Raw genomic sequence first — 14,164 nt, forward strand, 5'->3', positions numbered from 1 at the left:
ACAAGTGGAGTTTATGCTCTTCGTTTATCGTTGCATTTATCACCAGTAAGTCATAGACACCTATTATAGAAGAATTCCAAGTCCTCCAACAACACAGTATATATTTATAGTAAAAGAAGTTTAACTAAAACCTTTAACTGACAATTAGAGAACATAGCACAATATTAAGATCTGCCAGTCACTTCAGCAAGGTCTTGGTGGGACAGGATTTGGAAGTAAAGTTGAACTCTAATGTTTACAAAATACATGAACTGTTGATGTCATAGCATGCTTCAGAGTTGATACATCAATTGGCGACACTTCAAAAGAATGTGCAATATAGTCTCGATAGGTTTTTTTACATATTTCTTACTGCTGATTATTCTGTTTGACTAGTGGTAAGAAAACAATTAAAATGATTAAATCAGTTATTATTAATTAATTTCACATTTTCATAGTGTTAAATTACGAATGCTTTAATATCTTGACGAAGAAAAATTACCCTCCATGAAGTAAAACTTTGTTTATTTGTTTTTTGAATTTCGCGCAAAGCTACTCGAGAGCTATCTGCGCTAGCCGTCACTACTTTTGGAGTGTAAGACTAGAGGGAAGGCAACTAGTCATCACCACCAACTCTTGGGCTACTCTTTTACCAACGAATAGTGGGATTGACCGTCACATTATAACGCCCCCACGGCTGAAAGGGCAAGCATGTTTGGTGCGACGGGGATGCGAACCCGTGACCCTCAAATTACGAGTAGCACGCCTTAACCAACCTGGCCATGCCGGGCCAAAGTAAAAAACAAAACAAAAAAAACTGATCGTAATAAAGTTGTTTTGTCTCATATAGCTGTAATCCAAACAAATCTAGATTCTCGATAGTAAAGCGTTCGTTAGGTATCATATGAGCCGAAAATTATTACAAATGCAAGTATTTATACTGTCTACTTCCAGTCAAAAACTAAATAACAAAAACTGAAAAATGAAACATCAAGCGCCATAACATAAACAATTTGATGTATGTCCGAGTGATTATATAAATGCATAAGCGATAATATTCGAAGCGGTAGTGTGAGAAATATTATAATTTTAACCTGTATTATGAAAATAAGGTTTACTAAGTCATCATAATATCTTATCATCTGGTAACATAGCTAGGCAAATAAATGATATCTAATTTTAAAATTTCAAGAATTTCTGTATTTTCGTGCTACTAAATCTAACAATTCTCACAAAAATAATAGGATCACTTAAAAAAATTAAATATGACATAGCTTTTAGTATGGTTTACTTAAAAAGTGGTTATATTTCTGAAAAGTAATTAAGACGTGGTTATTTAGCAGGGTGCGTCTTTAAATAAGCGATTTGGCCTACAGTTACGACAGAAAGTGTTCGTACCCCTGCGTCCAGAGTGGTTTTTTGCTCATAACTTGAAAAGTATCACGATTAGGCTAATAAAAGTATGGTGTTTTATAAATATTATACTAACACACATCTACATAAATTTTTATGTAAATTAAACTAAAAATAAACTGTTTATAAACAAATAACCAAAACTAGGAGGATCAGAAAGTGTTCGTACGTTTCAGAACGTGTGAAAAAACTGATATTCCCGTAAAAATTTTGTTTAGTTTGGCGAATAAACTACATTATACCATTCCAGAACTAGACACTGGGTTCATAATTATTGGAATTTAGCCAGCAAAAAATGTACTTCCGGCAATTTAGCGCCGTCTCCGTCATTATCTGCTTGGTCATCATGGCGAACAGGAAACAACTGTCCAGTTTGTTTGTTTGTTTTGAATTTCGCACAAAGCTACTCGAGGGCTATCTGTGCTAGACGTCCCTAATTTATTAGTGTAATTTACCGTCAACTCTTGCGCTACTCTTTTGTAAATGGATAATGAGATTGACCGTCACATTATAAACGCCCCCACGGCTCAAAGGGCGAGCATGTTTGGTGGGAAGGGGATTTGAACCCGCGACCCTCAGATAACGAGTCGAATGTCTTAACCACTGGGACGGTAAAACGGTGTGGCATTACTTACATTGTGCCACTTTATTAAATTCTGCAATGTGTTTGTATGTTAATTTACTTAAGTTTATTTCTGTATTACATTGAACAAATAATAATGTTGTGAATCAGGAGCTAAGCTCAGTGCAAATTCAGTTTTGCAGCATATGAATGAAAAGGTTTTCATGAAAAGTGTAAAACATTGGTCAAATGTAATAATTGGTCAAATTTGCTGTAAAATTTACTTATTTTTTTCTTTCTAATTCTGAAAGGTGGTTTAGTAAGTAATGAAAGCTTAAAATACTGAGGTTAAATCGTTTGTAAATTGTGCTATACACTGTAATTATACTTTTGCGTATATCAACAATTTATGTGTTAAATCACTTGTTTTTTTCTTTGGTGGAAGAATTAGAGAATCTAATACTCTATTGTTTTATGTATACAGAGTAATTTTTTTAAATTGATTTTATTAATCTATTGTTTTGTTTTATAAAGTTGTTCTGTTGGGGCGGGTTAAGTGCATTATTACTTTGTACACGCAAAGTGTTTCGTTATTTTAGTGGAGGGCGCAGATAGCCTAGTTGCTTTGTGTCATAAAACACCAAGCCAACCAAACCAATTTTAGTGGAGTTTGTTATCTTAGGCCCGGCATGGCCAGGTGGGTTAAGTCATTCGAGTCTAAATCTGAGGGTCTCGGGTTTGAACCCCGTCGCACCAAACATGCTCGCCCTTTCAACCGTGGGGACGTTATAACATGACAGTCAATCCCACTATTCGTTGGTAAAAGAGTAGCCCAAAAGTTGGTGGTGTGCGGTGTTGACTAGTTGCCTTTCCTTTAGTCTTACACTACTAAATTAGGGACGGCTAGCGCGGATAGCCCTCGTGTAGCTGTGCTCGAAATTAAAAAAAAAAAAAAAAACTTATTTTGTTGGTTTGTTTTAGAGAGTATTAATCGTTGAATGTATTCTATTGTTTTGTATGAATAGAAAATGTGTTTCATTGTCGTCTACTACTTAATTATTTTGTTTCCTAGGATCTCGTTATTTAATTAGATTTCACACTATCAGGTTTCATAGCGTTGTATTTGTCATAATTATACCACAACAGACGTTTCTGACTGGATGGTGCTGTCATCTTTCTTTAGTCAGATTGTATGAATAGTGAAAAACTGTCAGTGAAATATCTGAGTAGATATTAGTATATAACCCACAAAACTAAATTATATACATATACACAGATTATATTTAGTCGGTTTTAAAACTTTGTTTCAAATCTAAACATTGACTTGCTACTTTGTATGTTAAATCTTTATTAAACGATTATAGAAATAAAATAATTTTTATTCACAATTATTGCTAGACCTTCAATTAAAATGAAAATCAGATATTGGATTTACTAGAAAAAAAAGAACCAATTTTATCCATCTAATTGAAACCAATTAGATTTCCATAAAGGAGGCCAGAAATGTCTCGGGTCTACCACCTCAGAGGCAAATCCCCCTAAAGTATCTTTAAAAAATAAAGTTCTTTGATTTAACTTTGGAGAAATCTTGTACTGAACAATATTTGAAAGGAGCAATATTTTATAAATCTTCTTAAGTTCTTTAATAACTTATGATTGGTTAATAGGTGTATTAAGTTACAATTAAACATGATTATTTCCGCTTAACATTTCATAGAATAATGATATTCATTTTAAAACAAATTATGACGGTATATTAAAATTATTTGTTAAATAAAACATCTTTGTAACTGAAGAATAACAAGGGAAAGGTGACAGTTGTTCAACAAGACTGAGAAATTTAGCGGCTTTAAAAAAGGTTTCATGAATTGTGTTTTAGGTTGTTAATTTTTCTTAATTACTGAAAGAAAGTTCGTTTAAATAAATAAAACGAAGAACGTGTTACATTTATGAAAACTAAGAAAATGTTATACACAGAACATTATGTCATTTTGTATCGATTCTGTGTACACAAATGACCATTCGATTTTATTTTAAATATCTGTATATTTCAGATACAGTGTTTTCTTGAGATACTTGAATCATCCTTAATCAATACATTCCTAATACAGCATTGTGAAGCAGCTTAAGGAATATCTTATTAAAGTCTTAACTTTCATTTTAATTACTGAAGTAGAAATACATTTTTGTGAAACTGCGTCCAGCTTTTAGGTTGTTTGTTAATAAGCACAAAGCTACAGAAAGTGCTATCCGTGCTCTGCCTACCACGGGCATCGAAACCTGCTTTCTAATGGTAAAAGTCCACAGATATACCGCTGTGCCACTGAGGGGGTCCAGATTTTGTGTCTAGTAGAAAATATATCACGGGTTTACAAATAAGAAACCAAAGATTCAGTGAACCAGAAAAGTAAATTGTTGACTTACCAAAAGGAAGGTCTTACATGTATTAGAATAGAATAAATTTCTTTAAAAATCAGTAAAGACACCAAATAATAAACCTACTGTAAAGAAGTTTATATCCTAGATGTACCACATACACATACAAACTCCAAGTGATTTAATGGAAAATCTGATGGCTTATAATGTTAAAATTTGGGTTTCGATCTTCTCGGTTAGCGCAACACAGGTAGCTCGTTGTGTAGTTTTTTGTTTGACATTAAACAAAGAAATTCTACAGAAACAAGCTGGAGAGGATAAGACTGTCTACGAGAAGAGTTAAGAGTGATACACTGGTTAGGCTGATGTATATGCGTCTTGTTACCACTCTAAAAAAAATACTTTCCATACTTTGGGGGCTATAAAGGCGTTATAAGGGTGATGGGCAAATTCCACTATTCGGTCAAACATTAACAGCCCAAAAGTTGGCAGTGAGGGCTGTTGACCAGTTACTTTTCTTTTGAACTATCAGTTTAAGATTTGTGCAAATATGCGAAAAAAAAAAGTACACAAGGAGGAATTTCAGATAATAGAATTACAAAGAAAATTCTGAACATCAATCGGAAAGATCGAGGATAGTATCAGAAGAGTACGAAAGGACTAGGATCTGGATAGGGAGAACAAATTCCCTGTACGGAAAATGAGAGATCGCATGTTCTATTAAAGAAAAAGATCATTACGTGCTAAGTTTACCAAAGAAATTGTATACTACAACTGCAAGAATTCTATCTAACATTAATCAGCTAAAGCTGTTGGTCAGACAGAATTACAACAAACAGCTTACTTACCTCAAGACAGACAATATCTGACCCTGCACGTGCAGAGCTGAAAATCAAGAACCCACGTGACGAAGCTAGTGTAGACTAAAGGACATGTGGTAAGAGATGCAGGTGCTGTTTGCTTGTCAGCAAAATGATAGATTCAAATTGTTCAACTGGCAGCAAGTCACAGGTGAGACAAAGGTTGGTTTGAGAAATATCTAGCCTCAACTGACTCAGACAGAAACAAATTCTCAAGCTAAAATATTTAAAATATTCTGGTGAATTTCAAGAGACACACTCGTTGAAATGTTGGAGCAACAGCAGTTCAAGGGAAATAGCGTATCGTAACAATGGAGTTACAGTATTCTGAGAGAATGTCAGATGTATACAATCTTTGAAAAACAGTTGCGAAAACAACTCAGACAGAATACTGGAATTTTAAACACTGTATTTAGGCATTCGAGGTTGAACAATGGGATATGAAATGTACTTATTGAAATATTGAAGCAACAACAATTACGGATACTGCTTTGAATTTCTAAAAATTGAATTATTGTATTTAAAGTTAGATAATGATATAAATGAAACAATTAAACTGTTGGAATAAATAATCGAATACAATACACAACAAAGAAACACTAAGTTAATGATGTTACAAAAGCAAAGATCGAAAACTATAAATATACAGTTTAAGAATCGCATCAGTTCAGGTTGATTTAGGTGGTGAAACTGTGTTGTTCCAACGTTTTAGACAGATCATCATTAGTATATAATACAGTGGACGCTTGGAAGTTGAAACAGGATATTTACAGCAAACAAAGAAACGTGAAAACCAATCAGAGTTTGAGCTCTAAATATTTAAAAATACAGAAGAAACAAAGACAATATTTTGTAATTACAACAACGGAATAAAAAATAAGTTTGTAAAGATAGAAAACTATGGATCATCGAGAAGAGATTTAATAATACGAAGATATAAATAACCTTCGAAATATTAGAATCACGTGTACGTGGTTAAAATTTGGAAAATATAAACAATGAAACAAAAGAGTTACAAAATTCTGGAAAAAAGTGATAAGGTATAACACTGAAATAGTAGTTTGTTTTGTTTGTTTTGAATTTCGCACAAAGCTACTCGAGGGCTATCTGTGCTAGTCGTCCCTAATTTAGTAGTGTAAGACTAGAGGGAAGGCAGCTAGTCATCACCACCCACTGCCAACTCTTGGGCTACTCTTTCACCAACGAAAAGTGGGATTGACCATCACGATATAACGTCCCCACGGCTGGGAGGGCAAGCATGTTTGGCGCGAACCCGCGACCCTCAGATTACGAAGCGCACGCCTTAACGCGCTAGGCCATGCCAGGCCCCTGAAATAGTAGAATTACAACAATATAGTGAAAATCGTGGATATATATATATTGAAACAGTTCAGTTATAACAATGCATAAAGAATTACGAAACTATACATATTGATATATTTGAGTTACAATAGTTGAAAGAAAACTTTACAATTATAATCATTGATGCCGGCTTGGCCAAGTGTGTTAAGGCGTATGACTCATAATCTGAGGGTCGCGGGTTCGCATCCCCGTCGTGCCAAACATGCTCGCCCTTTCAGCCGCGGGAGCGTTATAATGTTACGGTCAATCCCACTATTCGTTGCTAAAAGAGTAGCCCAAGAGTTGGCGGTGGGTGGTGATGACTAGCTGCCTTCCCTCTAGTCTTACACTACTAAATTAGGGACGGCTAGCACAGATAGCCCTCGAGTAGCTTTGCGCGAAATTCAAAATAAACAAACAAATAATCATTGCCACATTGGAGTTGTTAATTTTGAAGTATTAACGTCAAAACAACTTACGAAAGGTTAAGTAATCGAAACTATATCTACAATAATGTGGATGTATATTTCTTGGACCGGTAAAGTACAATACAAAGACATCAAAGGCCTAAAGTTGTGATTAAAACCAGGTAAACTGCAAATGTTTTTCCTTCCACATTTCTTACAAGTTATTATTCAGAATCAGAAACTTCTGATTTTGAATTGTAGTTTATATTATTTTTATTACAAGCTTTAGGCCTGTTAGTTTATAATGCTTCGTCAGTTTTCGGCGTTTATATCGTAGCTTTTAAAATACAAAGAAACATTTAAGATACAGCAACAAGAGAGAACAACCGAGTTAAAAAGAGTTGAAAAATTGTAGGTGTACAACAGTGATGAAATCACTGAATTTTAAAAGTAAAAAAAAAAAAAAAAACAAGTGTTGAACGTTGACCGATTAAAGTAGAGAAGTTACCATAATTTGAAAAAAAAGGAACCAACAAACAAATCTCTCATGATACTGAAAGAAACCAACAGAAAAAAATTAGATATAAAGTTTGATACTACGGAGTTACAAAAGTTTAAAGAAGGTTACTGAGTTTTACAAGCTTGGAAACTTGAGGAACTATAGTTATCGAGATAATAAAGCTAAAACAGTTTGAAGAAAACACGAACACTGGAGCAAGAGTTACAACAGTTGACAAAGAATAAAGTATACTACAAAAAACAATAATAAAGATTGGGAGAAAACTATAGAACAATATACTATTAAACAGTTGAGTTACACTAATATGGGGGAACCTGAAACTATACAGTTACAACATGCTGAAGAAAACCATAGAAATGGAATAATCTTAATTAATACTAACTTTTGACCAGAACAAGGTACTTATATATAAATGAAAAGATAGAAATTTAAATCAACCCGGTAATGATACAGCTGAATAAATATACTATTTTTACTTTGTTATATGTATATTACATAAATCAGTATGTCTTCATTTGGGTATTCTCGCTGTTAACGAAATTTTCGGTCGCAAACCCAATAATATCTCACGCGATTCATCTAGCTTAGCAGATGTATGTTAGTTCTAAATCCATATACTAAGCTGACGATGAAAAATTATAATTACAACAATCCGGAGTAGCCTTTGAGGTTACAGAAAGCGAAATAATACAGTTACACTTTACTGGAGATAATCACAGTGCTGTAATAAAAGTGTTTTGGTCTGTGAAGCTACGAAAATTAAAAAATGGAATTACACAGCAAGTTGCAGAACTACAGCCGTTAAAACAATAGATTTACAATAACTTGAAGAAACCTATCGAGATTCAACTATCAGAACACTGGTGTGAAATAATTGGTTGAAAAATGTGAAATTATAACTAAATAAACAGCAATGTTGCGAGAATCAGTTAAATATTGTATTGGTATTTTCTACCTAGAAGTCACCTTAACTTTACATAGGTTAAACAGCCAGAAAGAGACCCCTGGTTAAGATCTTTTTACCTCTCTGCAGTCAGCAGTATCTATTTCTACAGAATCATGACTGTTGTTAAAAAGCACAACGGAGTTGACTGCTACTTTTCTGACACACCAACACTGTTAGTTCAGACTTGCTTGGCGGCATATTGTCGCGAACGCTGGGCCTAGTCTGCAGCTTGGCATGCTAACCACTATACCACACCAAAACAGTAGAGATAGAACACAATTGGATAAAGCCGTGAATAATATATAACAATTATTATAATTACATAAATTTGTGCAACTATAACCACTGAATAAGAGGAGTTAGTATAATCTGTTCTTAGCAAACTGCGAAGCAATTACAACAATTTAAAAAAAACAGAGTTACAAGGTTCAAGGTTTAGTAAGAAACAGTAATGAAGTAAGAACAATCGGGTTACAACGATTTAGGAAAACAGAGAAGATATACAATAATATGAATTAATTTCTTGAAGAGTGAAAGTAAACTCTTAGAAACATAGGTGCTGAAACAAATGATTTAAATAACTGGAGTTAAACAGAAGAGCTGTATATTTGACTTCTGGGATATAGTGGACGCTTAGCAATTGAAACAGGGGTGTTACGTAATAATAATAATAATCAAAGCTAATTGATACATAATATTGTAAGAAAATAAAGGACACGAAGAAGATACAAATGAATTACAATAATATAATCAAACAGTCAGAAATAATGCAGCCGTTATCTATAAACAATCGACACACTTGTGGAACTATAATCATTGATGTATAATGAAGACAGAACCTTTTAAATAAAACTTTGGAAATATAAGCACTGAAAACGTAGAGCTACAATAACATAGAGAAAACTATGAATATACAAGCATTGAAACATGGAGACATAATAACATGATGATAGCTGTACAACCTGGACACAATAGCTGAAACAGTAGAGTTACCACAACCTGGATACAACAGCTGAAACAGTAGAGTTACCACAACCTGGATACAAGAACTGAAACAGTAGAGTTACCACAACAGCTGAAACAGTAGAGTTACTACAACCTGGACACAACAGCTAAAACAGTAGAGTTACCACAACCTGGACACAACAGCTGAAACAGTAGAGTTACTACAACCTGGATACAAGAACTGAAACAGTAGAGTTACTACAACCTGGACACAACAGCTGAAACAGTAGAGTTACTACAACCTGGACACAACAGCTGAAACAGTAGAGTTACCACAACCTGGATACAAGAACTGAAACAGTAGAGTTACCACAACCTGGGCACAACAGCTGAAACAGTAGAGTTACTACAACCTGGATACAAGAACTGAAACAGTAGAGTTACCACAACCTGGGCACAACAGCTGAAACAGTAGAGTTACTACAACCTGGATACAAGAACTGAAATAGTAGAGTTACCACAACCTGGGCACAACAGCTGAAACAGTAGAGTTACCACAACCTGGGGAAAACTGTTGCTCTATGAAGTTTAAAACAGTAGAATTATATTACAATGGGGAAAAGCTGCACTTAATGAAACAATAGCATTCCAACAACCTAGTGGCAAGTAGGGAATTATTACAATTGTAGATGTGTTTTCTCATAGTAAAACCACCTCTCACTATCTACTCAGTCCGCCTAGTGGAATTGAACACCTGATTTTAGCGTTATAAATCAGTAGACATACCGCTGTACCAGCAGAGCTCTGTTACATTTAAAATGCTAAAGTTATAATAACCCGATGAAAGTGCAGGACATACACCGAAACGACAGACATAGAACAATCCAGAGGAAACTTTGAATAACTAAACACTTGAAGCACAAAGATTCTTAAAACAATAAACGTATTTAATAACAGTAGGAATGAAATTACTGAATATTAAACGTACGACTCGCATAGAAACTGGAACTAAAGCATACAAGTCAGCAAATGAACAACAGTTAATACTTTGAAGAAAACAGGAGATATAAAGCCTTTACTGAAATAAACTTGGTGATTCAGAGCGAGATTGAAGTGTTCGTATATATACAGAAACAAAACACATTAAATATTATAAAAAAAACTGTAAGAGCCTAAAGACAGCAGCAGAGATTAAAAGAAAGTTGGGCATGCTGTGGAACTATTAAACACCGGATTTGTAAATTTTGAAAAAAATAATTTGTAACTGGCGAGTTGGAAGAATTTGAATAAACCTTTGAGTCCCCGTAAAACCACTGAATAGCTGAAAATTTAGGAAAACTGGGAATATAGCTGTAGCCACTGAAACAATAGAGATATAATTGTGGAGTTATAATCTCTGAAGTAATAGTTACACAGTTTGAATAAAACCATAAATATATATGAGTCACAACAACGTGATAAACGACAACAACCAAGAAATTGTGTGCGTATTGACTCTGAAACAATAGGTTTACAATAATCAAGAGACACCTCTACAGATTTCATTTTTGAAACAATAAAGTTACAACAATCTGGAGAAAAAAGAAAGAAAATAGTACAAATATAATTTACAACATCAGGTAAAAAAATCAAGATTTGTGATGTTGTGTGGATGAATGGCGGATGTCTCATCATCAAGATAAGATGTTTTATGCATTTTGACAAAAATGATTCTAGAAATATCTTTAGCTGTAAATATTTAAATTCAGTTAATTACAAATTTTATCTTATTGATCTCCTATCAACTTGAGTTCATAAACGTCTCAAAATTGCTCCAGGAATTCCTGTGTCTTTACTATCATTCTTTGAAAATACTTTTTCACGATTCTTTATATTGTAGACCAGCTTATTATGAAGTGCTTACGTTGAACGAACTTACGTCTTAAAAATTCCTTCTTGATTATTCACGAGGTAAAATAACGGCTTTCATTTCTTCTCGTTTCTTGGTGGGTTGAGTTACTGGATTATCTTGTTACATGAGAAAAACAACAACAATAAACGTGTTCAGTATTGTAGAGGTAACAGTTATGTAAAACAAAGTTAAAATTAATTAGCTTGTTAGTAAGCTTGAAACATTTTTGATAACGTAATTATAATTTACGAGATTATGGAAATAACTTATATTACTCGACTGATGTTATAATATATCTTAAGCAAAGAAAGAGATAGCTAAGTTTTTTTTTCTGTGATGTTATATTTTATAACCCACATTCGCTTGTATGATCAATATAAGATGACCTAATAATGTTTCTTTAACTAATGCTGGACGTGTCTGGAACTCGAATTACATAAATAGTGTACTTTTTACTCACTTCTGAACCTCTCATTGTTGGAAAGTATTTATTTCAGTTACATGTTTTCGGCTCCATTCTTCCGTCGAAGCCAATTCATACATTAACATCGATGTGTTTATGTATGTTTGTTTGAAAACAAAACGACAATATGTTTGTAAAATGAAGTTAATATAAGGAATAAAATTGTATGCCTTTGTAAGTAATCCTATGAAATATTGCATTTCCTACAGTGATACTACGCTGGATTAATTTGATTCATCACCATAAGAGGGGGCTGCAGTTCGTTAGTATTTAGCAGACATATTTAGTGTTATCTCAATGTTGTGAAGTCGTTTTAACATTATTTGTATGTAGACAGTAAATTGCAGTTTACTATCAATAAACATGCTGTATTGTTTTGGCCATTTAGTTGAAATATTTAAGTAGTTTCTGATATTAAGTTTATTTTATACGACGATATTTTGCAAAAGATTCAAATGTATTAACTAAACATTTTGTGTGTGTTTTCTTATAGCAAAGCCACCTTGGGCTATCTGCTGAGCCCACCAAGGAGAATCGAACCGCTGATTTTAACATTTCAAATCCGTAGACTTACCGCTTTACTAGCGGGGAAAACTGAACATATTTTATCGAAAGTACACTTGTTTAGCTTTAGCAATTAAAGTATCAAGCCGTTTAGTAACAACCTGTAGCAAAACTGTAGCTAATCTCTTAATTTGGCTGTTCAAATATGTTAATCTACACCAAATCGCCAATATACTTTTCATTTCCAAGGTAATTTACGATATTTTCATTTGGTAACCGAACGCCATTCACAGCATTTATAAAGATCCCAACCCAATTTCTTAACATTTTCAATGGAACCTTCACTCAAGTTCAGTTGAGACTTCGCTGAAAATCATTGGCTTATCAGAAGCATTCCGCGAAGTACCTAAGACCCCTGGCCAATTACAATAAAAGTGGGTGGGGTTAGTTATTTTGATTGACGGCAAAGCTTGAAGAGGGCGGTATTCTTATAATTTAGTCCCTGTGGGTGGTTGTGACTCCCCCTAGTGAGTTCTCTCGGAGAATCTTGTGTAATTTGTGTAGTTATCACACTTTTGGCCTGCCCGCAGTTTGAAGTAGCTAGAACTAGATCGAAGTCCGCGTTGTTTCGGTGCACCCTGTCCACGTGGACACGTGCACAGATGGATATGTAGAACTGACCACCGATTAGATAAACATTAAGGTCAACACTTCTTTATGTTGAGTGTTTATTAAAGATATTCTGAAGAATGTAAGCGACTTGTTCATTTTATTATTAAACAGTTTACTTGGAATACAACTGACGAAAGACTACATGTAAAAGGTAAGCCGACATTTTCCATTAAAAACAAATCATGTTGTAAAATTAATCGTCGAATACACTTTCAGATAAATTATAGTAATTTCTTATGCATTTATTGATATCCTGTGGATTATCATTGTAGTCCTATTTTCCACAATTTTAGTATTAAAATTAAGAAGAAAACAAATGCACAAATTCTTAATTATACTTATTAATATTTATCTGTATAACAACTGTTCTACCGATTCTATTGGATATAATATATATATATTAATTAAAATGTACATTATCACTGGCATGACTTAGCTACTTAATTTTGACTTATTCAAAGCTGGTAATATTCTATGTGTTGTAGAAAACAGATATTTAAAGTTATCGAAAATTTAGAACAAGAAACATTAGAATGATCTATAAATTCAATGAAACATTGATAATCATGCTTTAAAGATGTGTAAAATTATTAATACATAATCATATTGTACAGACCTCTAAAGTCATTAATGGGTGCATAATCGTGATCTAAAGATTTATAAAATCACTGACACATAATCATACTCTAATGATGTATATAATCACAATGCTGTAAAAATTTGTAAATTATTAAAACGTCATTAGACTTCAAAGGTCTACGAAATCACTCACTGAGGTACAATTGTGTTCATAAAAATATATAAAGCCATTCTCTTATTTTCATCTAATTACGCTTTTAAAATTTTTGAATTGTTATTAGGTGACTTTGTAATTACCTTTTTTTTTATAAATTATGTAGTGGAGAAAAATTAACCGGAGTCGTCATGTTATATCAGTGAAATACAGCACATTAATGTCCTTATTATAAAATACATAAACAAGAAGTGGTATTGAAATCCAATCAAAGCTGTAACACATGTGATATATAAACATGATCGGCTATGAGAAGGGGTGTTACGATATCTCCACGGAAAAGTAGGATTAATAAACCCAATTTAACTTGCAGTGTTTGTGAAACAAGGCCTTACTTACCTGTATCTGATAACCAGCACCATTCCAGTTCCTGCGTCTGATCCATCATCTCTCTGATCACTTTTCAAACTGATAGTTATACGAAACATGGTCGTTTTGAAATTCAATAGTCACTATATCGATTTTAATATTGAACCCATGATTTTATGGACT

At 33.5% G+C, this 14,164-nt stretch overlaps 1 protein-coding gene across 1 annotated transcript in view; it reads left to right on the plus strand.

Annotated features, from left to right (window-relative positions):
- Nucleotides 1-12,712: 12,712 nt before the first annotated feature.
- LOC143238043 (single-minded homolog 1-like) overlaps nt 12,713-14,164 on the plus strand; it is a 77,098-nt gene continuing 75,646 nt past the window's right edge. The window contains exon 1 of the mRNA XM_076477939.1: nt 12,713-13,030. The gene's annotated coding sequence lies outside the window, so the exon portion shown is untranslated. The remainder of the gene's footprint in view (nt 13,031-14,164) is intronic.

Source organism: Tachypleus tridentatus, chromosome 13, assembly GCF_004210375.1.
Source record: "Tachypleus tridentatus isolate NWPU-2018 chromosome 13, ASM421037v1, whole genome shotgun sequence".
In the NCBI taxonomy this organism is placed as follows: domain Eukaryota; kingdom Metazoa; phylum Arthropoda; class Merostomata; order Xiphosura; family Limulidae; genus Tachypleus; species Tachypleus tridentatus.